General features: G+C 37.6%; 1 pseudogene; it reads right to left on the bottom strand.

Moving 5' to 3' along the window:
• Nucleotides 1–5,875: 5,875 nt before the first annotated feature.
• On the bottom strand, nucleotides 5,876–7,184 carry LOC114039912 (annotated as a pseudogene).
• Between the last annotated feature and the right edge of the window lie 765 nt (nucleotides 7,185–7,949).

A 7,949-nucleotide genomic window follows, 5' to 3' on the forward strand; every position in this document is an offset into this window, starting at 1 on the left:
CTTCCTTCCTTCCTTCCTTCCTTCCTTCCTTCCTTCCTTCCTTCCTTTTTTCCTTCCTTCCTTCCTAGACTAAACTTATGGCAGAACTTGACTAGTGAAGGCAGATATACCAGCCCTTGCCTTGTTCAGCATCAAGGTTTTGATGGGGTGTTTGGGTACTTGTGCTTGTACTTGGACCTCAATTTCTCCCTAGTCTCAGAAACACTGTCTCTGACAATCACTCCCCAGCCCAAGGACACTGTGCCTAGCAATTACTCATGGGTGGGCCCCAGCACGACCCTTATCTCTCTTCCTGGTGCAGCTACACAAAGCTGGATGAGAGAGTGCTGGGCTGCTCAGGCCCCAGCCCTCAGATCATGTCTCTGGAAGCCTCCTAATTCCTTAGTAAGTTCCTGTCTTGTGAGAAAGCTTTCCCTTGTTGCAGAGGATTCTTTCATCAAGACAGAGGGAGAGGGGTGCCTTGCCCAGCCCAAGGAGTTTTGTCCTTGGCCAGCCCAAGGACTCTTCCTCCTACCAGACTCCCAATACCTCTTTCATCTCCCTCCCTGTCCAGTATACTTCCTGTACTTTCTCATCCATAGCTCCCAAAAACACCTGGACCTTTAGATTACCCCATCAGTGTCCCTGGCATTCCTTTCCCATGCCCTTTTCCATATAAACCCTAGCTCCATCCTCAGTCTCTTGCAGGTTCCTTAAGAATCCTTGCCTGCTGAAAAGCGTAACAATAAAACTTTGCCACCTTATCTTAAAGAATGCTTGAGTCTGTGAATTCATTTCAGACAACCCCTCCTGTACTCCGGTCTTTGAGGGGTCCCAACCTCTCAGACTGCAACAGTTTGAACCCAAGTGACCAATATTGTTGTGTAATGCTGCCATGGCCATAGAGGAAAAAACCACAGGTTGTATCAACTTCTTCCTGGTAGCATATGTAGGATCAATTACAGACCAACACAACATTCCATTGCATAGCTCCAACTTATTTTTTTTAATAACATTTTATTTTTTCCTCAATTACATGTTAATTTTTTTTTAACATTTTTTAAAGTTTTGAGTTCTAAATTCCATCCCTCTCTCCACTTCCCTTCCCCCAGATGGTATGCAATCTGATATAGGTTATACATGTGCAATCATGTAAAACATTTCCATATTAGTCATATTGCACAAGAAGAGAGAGAGAGAGAGAGAGAGAGAGAGAGAAACAGTATGCTTGAGTCTATATTTGGATAGTATCAGTTCTTTCTCTGCAGGCAGATAGCATGTTTCATCATGACCTGGATCATTGTGTTGCTGAGAATAGCTAAGCCATTCATAGTTGATCTTCACACAATATTACTGATACTGTGTAAAATGTTTTCCTGGTTCTGCTCACTTCACTATGCATCAGTTAATGTCTTTCCAGGTTTTTCAGAAATCATCCTGCATGTCATTCCTTATAGCACAATAATATTCCATGACAATTATATACCATAACTTATTCAGCCATTTTGCAATTGATAGGCTTCCCCTCCATTTCCAATTCTTAGCCACTACAAAAAAGCTGCTATAAATATTTTTGTACAAAGAGGTCCTTTTCCCTTTTTTAAAACCTTTTTGGGATATAGACCTAGTAGTGGTATTTCTGGGTCAAAGACTATGCACCATTTTCTAGTCCTTTGGGCATAGTTCCAAATTGCTCTCCAGAACATTTGGATCAGTTCACAACTCTACTAACAGTGTATTAGTGTCCCACTTTTCCTACATCCCCACCAACATTTATCATTCTCCCTTTTTTTTTGTCATATTAGCCAATCGGATGGGTGTGAGGTGGTACTTCAGCATAGCTCCAACTTCTGTCATTATCTCAACAATAAAACGCTCCCTAAGGCGTCTTTGGGTCTCCAAAGGCAATTGTTTGTTTCATGGTCTATTTCACTTCTTACCACACTTCATCATGAAATTACTTTTTCCACCAGCCATATAAGGGCAATTGAGGCCAAGAGAATCACCCTTACTGATGACATATCCTCTGACATGCATATCAAACTCTCAGTTTCATGGCCATTGACTTTTGGTCCAGCTCCCTAGGTATTATGGATATATTTCATCCCTTCTAAGGTTTTAACCATAGTCTTGGCCTATGGGAAAAAGAAATTACCTCCACATTAGTCTTCCCTGGCTGACAATGTATACTGAACTTAGACTTTATTGCTTAATAGTTATTGCTACTACTATCCCTCTCTGAAAGGCAACATCTAATGTTTCAGTGTTCAAGAGAAAGGTCAATGGATTGCTGTCTGTCCATATTTTAAATTTAATTCTTTTTCTATAACTTTGAATTTCTCACTGATAGCTGACTTTGAAGTCAAGAACTCTGCATATGGAATAACAAGTCTCTCTGTCAGTAAGTCCTCCATTGGCAAATGGAGTAGGTTTCTGGATACCATCACTGACAATACAGGACTGTTCATAAACCCTCTGGGCTAGCATCAGTGTGTATAACAAAGGACTTGTTTGGGTTTTCGTGGGACAACACTGGGATGTTTGGGAGGCAGCGTATCAATTCCTTGAACTGTGTTTACACTTCTCATCCCAATGATTTAATGTCTTTCTTTTGTGAGAGAAAGAGCAGCAGAAGAGAGAAAGACTTGGGCTGACTAAAAAGTCATTGGTGAAAGGGTATAGAATCACAAAAAAAAAGCCAAAAGGAGAATATGAAGAAGAGAGTTTTAGAGTAATTTGGGAGAATTTGAGGGAAACTTGAAACACAAAAATCCTTAGGTCAAAATTACTCCTACATTCTGTGAAAGAAGGTTCACAGAGTAAGAACAGGAGCAGAGAAGATAAAGAAAGATTAAGAAATAAATATACGAAGAGAAATACTCAAGGAGAAAGAAAAGGAGACAGTATTTGGTAAGGCAAGACAAGAAAAGGTAAGTGGAACAAATTGGAGGGTAGATTGTAGAGTAGATTGGTGGATGGGGCAAATTGTTGAGACGGATAAGAGGCTGGTGTGATGGAGTTGGAGAGGAAAGGTATAATATTGCTGTGGAGTTGTTGAATCTAACAAAGGGAAGTTAGGTGATAATGATATCAAATTATTAGGAGGTTATGATAGACCAGAAAAGATTTAAAGAGGCAATTAACTGTGATATGTAACTATCTGAATGTAAATTAAAAAAAAAAACCCGATAAAGCTAATGAGCTCAATCAGCATGGAGAATGAGTCTTAATTTCTCAGTAACTTACACAAACATGAGATGTTTGTGTTTCTCTTGTAGCCTTAGAAGTGCTTTCTATGTTCTAATTGTAGGCTGCTTTCCTTCCTGGAAGAGAAGGTGAAGGCACTCAAGGAGTCCTCACCTGAGGTTATTAGGGACAATGAAGTATTCCCGAAGGAAGAGTAAACAGTGGTTTTTAAGTCTTCAAAAATTTTTCGTTTTTATAGTATTGATCATAGTATAAGTTATTCTTTGGGTTCTGCTTATTTCATTCTGTGTCAGTTCATACAGGTCTCTCTATGTCTCTTTTAAATAATCTAATTTCCTCATTTCTAATAGCACAATAGTCCTCTATCATATTTATATACTACAGTTTGTTCAGCCATTTCCTAATTAATGAGAATCCATCTAATTTCCATAGTTGTTGTTTTTTTTTTGCCACCACAAACAGAGCTTCTAAAAGTATTTTTGTGTATAGGATCATTTCCTCTTTCTTTGATTTCTTTTGGTCATAGACCTAGCAGTGACATAGCTGGGTCAAGGAGGGGTATACTGTTTAGTAACTTGTTAGTGTATAACTTCAAATGTATTTACATAATGACTGTGTTCATTCACAGGTCTGACAGCAGTGCATCAATGTGCCTGTTTTTCCATAGCCTCACCAACATTTGTCATTTTCCATTTTTGTAATTTTTGTCAATCTGTTGAATGTGATGTAGGACTTCAGACTCGCTTTAATTTTTATTTTGCTAACTGGTAGTGATTTGGAGTATTTTTTCATATGGCAGTCTGTATTTCTTCCCTTGGGAACTACCTGTTCATATTTTTGGACCATTTATCAATTAGGGAATAGTTATTATTCTTATAAATTTGAAATCAGTTCCTTATATATCATGGAAGTGAAATCTTTATCAGAGAAACTTCCTTCAATGATCTTTTCCCACTCAGTTTTCCCTTTAAATTTTAGTTTTATTAGATATGTTTGCACAAGAACTTTTTAATTCTATGTAATAAAAAGTTTATATCTTAACTTCTATTATCCTCTCTATCTCGTTTGGTCATAAACTTTTATTCCATCTATAGATCTGATAGATAAATTTTGCATGTTTCTCTAATTTTTTTATGATGTAACCTTTTATAGCTAGGCTATATATCCATTTGGAGCTTATCTTGGCATAAGGAATGAAGTGAGATACATTTTCACATCTCTTCTCTCAGGTTAACTTGGTCATTATAGTTACATTTTATTTTTTGTTTTTTCTATTTATATCATTATAGTCATTAGGTATATTGCTTTCTAAGCAGACAGCTAGATGGTGCTGTGGATAGAGCATATGGGCCTGAAATTAGGAAGACCTGAGGACAGATCCAGCCTTAGACACTTATGGGCTGTGTGTCCTAGGCAAATCACTCTTTGCCTCAGTTTCTTCATCTGTAAAATGAAGATAATAATAAGCACTTACCTCAGGGTTGTTGTGGGGATGAAATAAGATGATATTTGTCAAAGTGCTTAACACAGTGCCTGACACATAGTAAGTGCTATATAAATGTTAGTTATTCTTATTATCTCACTCTGTATTAGTTCATGTGTCTTCCCATACTGCTTTGAATTCTTCATTTTCCTTGTTTCTTATTGGTGCAGTAACATTCCACTACATTTGTTGACTATTTTTAGGCATTCCTTGGTTGAAGGGCACCTATCTTGTTTCCAGTTCTTTGCTACCACAAAAAGTAATTGGAATGGATATTTTGGTGTTTATGGGAACTCTTTTGGCTAGGCATTTGTGGTTAAGTGACTTGCCCAGGGTCACACAGCTAGTAAGTGTTAAGTGTCTGAGGCCGGATTTGAACTCAGGTACTCCTGACTTCAAGGCCAGTGCTCTATCCACTGCGTCACCTAGCTGCCCCTAGATGATTTTTTAAAAAAAATTTTTATTTTTAGGCAGTTGGGGTTAAGTGACTTGCCCAGGGTCACACGGCTAGTAAGTGTTGAGTGTTTGGTCTGAAGACAGATTTGAACTGAGGTCCTCTTGACTTCAGGGCCAGTGCTCTAACCACTGCACCATCTAGCTGCCCTGTGGTAGAGTATTCTGAGCTTGTATTAGTCTGGTCAGCCACAATGAGACACATTGTAACTTGACTCTAACATCATGATGTTCTCTTTGAGAACAAAGAACAACAAGCTTAATTTCTAAACATATCCTATATCTTTCTCCCCTAGAATGCCATCACTGGTGAAAAAGAAGAAAAAAGGAAGGAAAAAAGTAGTTCAGCCAAAGTAACCAAAACATGAACTGAATCTGACTGAATGTGTGCAGTATTTTCTATATTCATGGTCCCTACCTCTGCAAAGAAGGAAGGGAGATGTATTTTCACATCTCTTCTTTAGGAACAAGCTTGGTCAGTAGAATTGTAACTCTTAGCTCATTTTTTTGGTCATTCTTTTCATTTATGTTATCGCTTTCATCATGTACATTTTTCCCTGTTTATTTCACTCTGCATCAGTTCATATAAGTCTTTCCATCCTTCTCTATATTCTTTTTTTAAGAGTAATATAAAATAAAATGTAGCCAATTTTATTCAGATTCACAATATTTCAGGTTCTCTCTAGAACTAAATATTTTGTATAATGTTTATTTAAGTGGGAATTTTTCAATATGTTCCTCTTCCAAAGTATTTTAGTAGAAACCAGAGTCTTGAGTAGCCTCTGACCTACTATTCTGATTAAGTTTTTCCTCAATACTCATGGACAGCATCTGACTTCGAAAAGAAAGGCTTTTAGTCTTTTCAATCACTTACTGATAGGGTGAGACTGCGTTGTTAACCTCACGGCCCAATTTGGAGTCAATCTTGGCATCAAACCTGACATTTTTAATCAAATTGACAATCCATCTTTCAGGAGTCATGTTCAACTTATCTGCAGATATGCTTATGCTGATACATTGATGAATACCTCAGAAAGTCTCAAATATGAAGAGTCAAGCATTTTCAATGAAATCTTCAAGGCAAGCCACCAGGAAAAAGTCATTCACCAGAACCGATTCACATTGTCTTAACTTTTTCTGAGCACCATCAAAGTCAAAGTTAACATACAAGCATTCAACAAACTCTGTTATAGGATCTTTGTATGTCTAGGACTCCTGCTGAATAACTTTGACTAGGTCTTTTAATACCTGTCTTCGTTTTCGAACATCTTTGTTTGTTATGACTGCAGTAGTCAAAATAGTGGAGAATATGTGGACACGTAGTTTGAATTGCATTAAGATACTGTGACTGGTAAAGAAAGAGATCAATAACGTTGTCTCGACCTTCTGGGTGGTTGAAGAATACACATAGAGACCAATGAATTGGCCATGTTCTCTGCTGAAGGGACTGGAGTGGAGAACTGACAGAATTATTATCTATGGTCTCTTTCAATCTTATAAGGTCTTCTGTGGCTGCATCCCAATCCTGTATTAAAATTTCAGATGCTAGTTTTCCCCATAGTGAACTCAAAATATTTCTATCAGTTGAGGGGACCAACACTCAAAAAAGTAGAGATACTCTGCTGCTCCTGAATAGTTGCCACACTCATACTGGAATTTTGCATATCTATAGAGTGTATCTAATTATTCTTGTCTAAAACAATGTTTGTCAGCCAAATAGTCAAACAGCATCCAACCATCCCTGGTAGATTGCATCTGCCTTGTTTCTGGATCTTCAAACATCTTGACAATTGGTTCAGTTTCTGTCTACAGCTGTTTTAGTTGTACAACAACAGTAGTTCTTTTTTCACACAACGCATGAGGAATGTCATCAGAATAAAAGTTTTTATACACACCTGTTGCAAAGTCCACCATGTCTGGGTCACTAAAAAAGTTTAATTTTCCTTGAAGTAATTCCTTTTCATTATATATCTCTTTTACTGAGAGAAACTCAAGCAGCGGGAAGACTGGGATGGCAGTCCAAAAAGTATGTGATGTGAGTAGTAAGATTGTACTCCGCCATCTTGCCAGGAAAAAGGGAGTAACTCTATTCTTTTTATACTTCTCATTTCTTACAACAAAGTAATATTTCATTCAGTTCAGGTAACAGTTCATTCTCCAATTGATAGTCATCTACTTTGTTTCTATTTCCTTGCTATTACAAAAAATGCTACTATAAATATTTTGGTGTATATAAGACTTTTTTTTCTGATATAACTTGCTTTTGAGGCAGAAGAAAATTATAAGGAGAGGCTTATCTGCCAGATGGAGAGTATCTAAACTTCAAAGCTTGCCACCACCCTTTTTGGCTTGGGGTCTTGTGTGTAGAGGAATGTGGAAGCTGAGTGAGGACAGGGAGAAAGAGGAAGAAAGTGAGTAGTTTGAAGGAAGGGGAAGCCATTGCAAGTGGAATGATAACTGCAAGCAGTAGAATAGTTGCTGAGAGAGAAATGATAAGGTGCTGGCAAAGGTTAGTAAGGAAGTAAAGCAATTGCTGACATAGCACGGGCCAGCTCAGAATTCTAAGAGAAACAGTTAATGAAGCAATTACTCTGATGTAATAAAACTGTAATACCCTGGAATTAATGGAGAATAAAGAATGCTTCATTGATTTTTACATGAAGGATCAGAGAACTTTTTAGGTTAATAATTAGGAAAATAGGGATATCAGAACTTTTTTCTTTTTATCATTATGGGACAAGTGAAACTTATTTGGTGATAGATGAGAATTTTATTACAGTGAGATCATGAGCTGAGAGGACTCAGAGTCTGAACCAAGAAAAATAAG

Source organism: Vombatus ursinus, unplaced genomic scaffold, assembly GCF_900497805.2.
Source record: "Vombatus ursinus unplaced genomic scaffold, bare-nosed wombat genome assembly UNPS02012319.1, whole genome shotgun sequence".
Lineage (NCBI taxonomy): Eukaryota > Metazoa > Chordata > Mammalia > Diprotodontia > Vombatidae > Vombatus > Vombatus ursinus.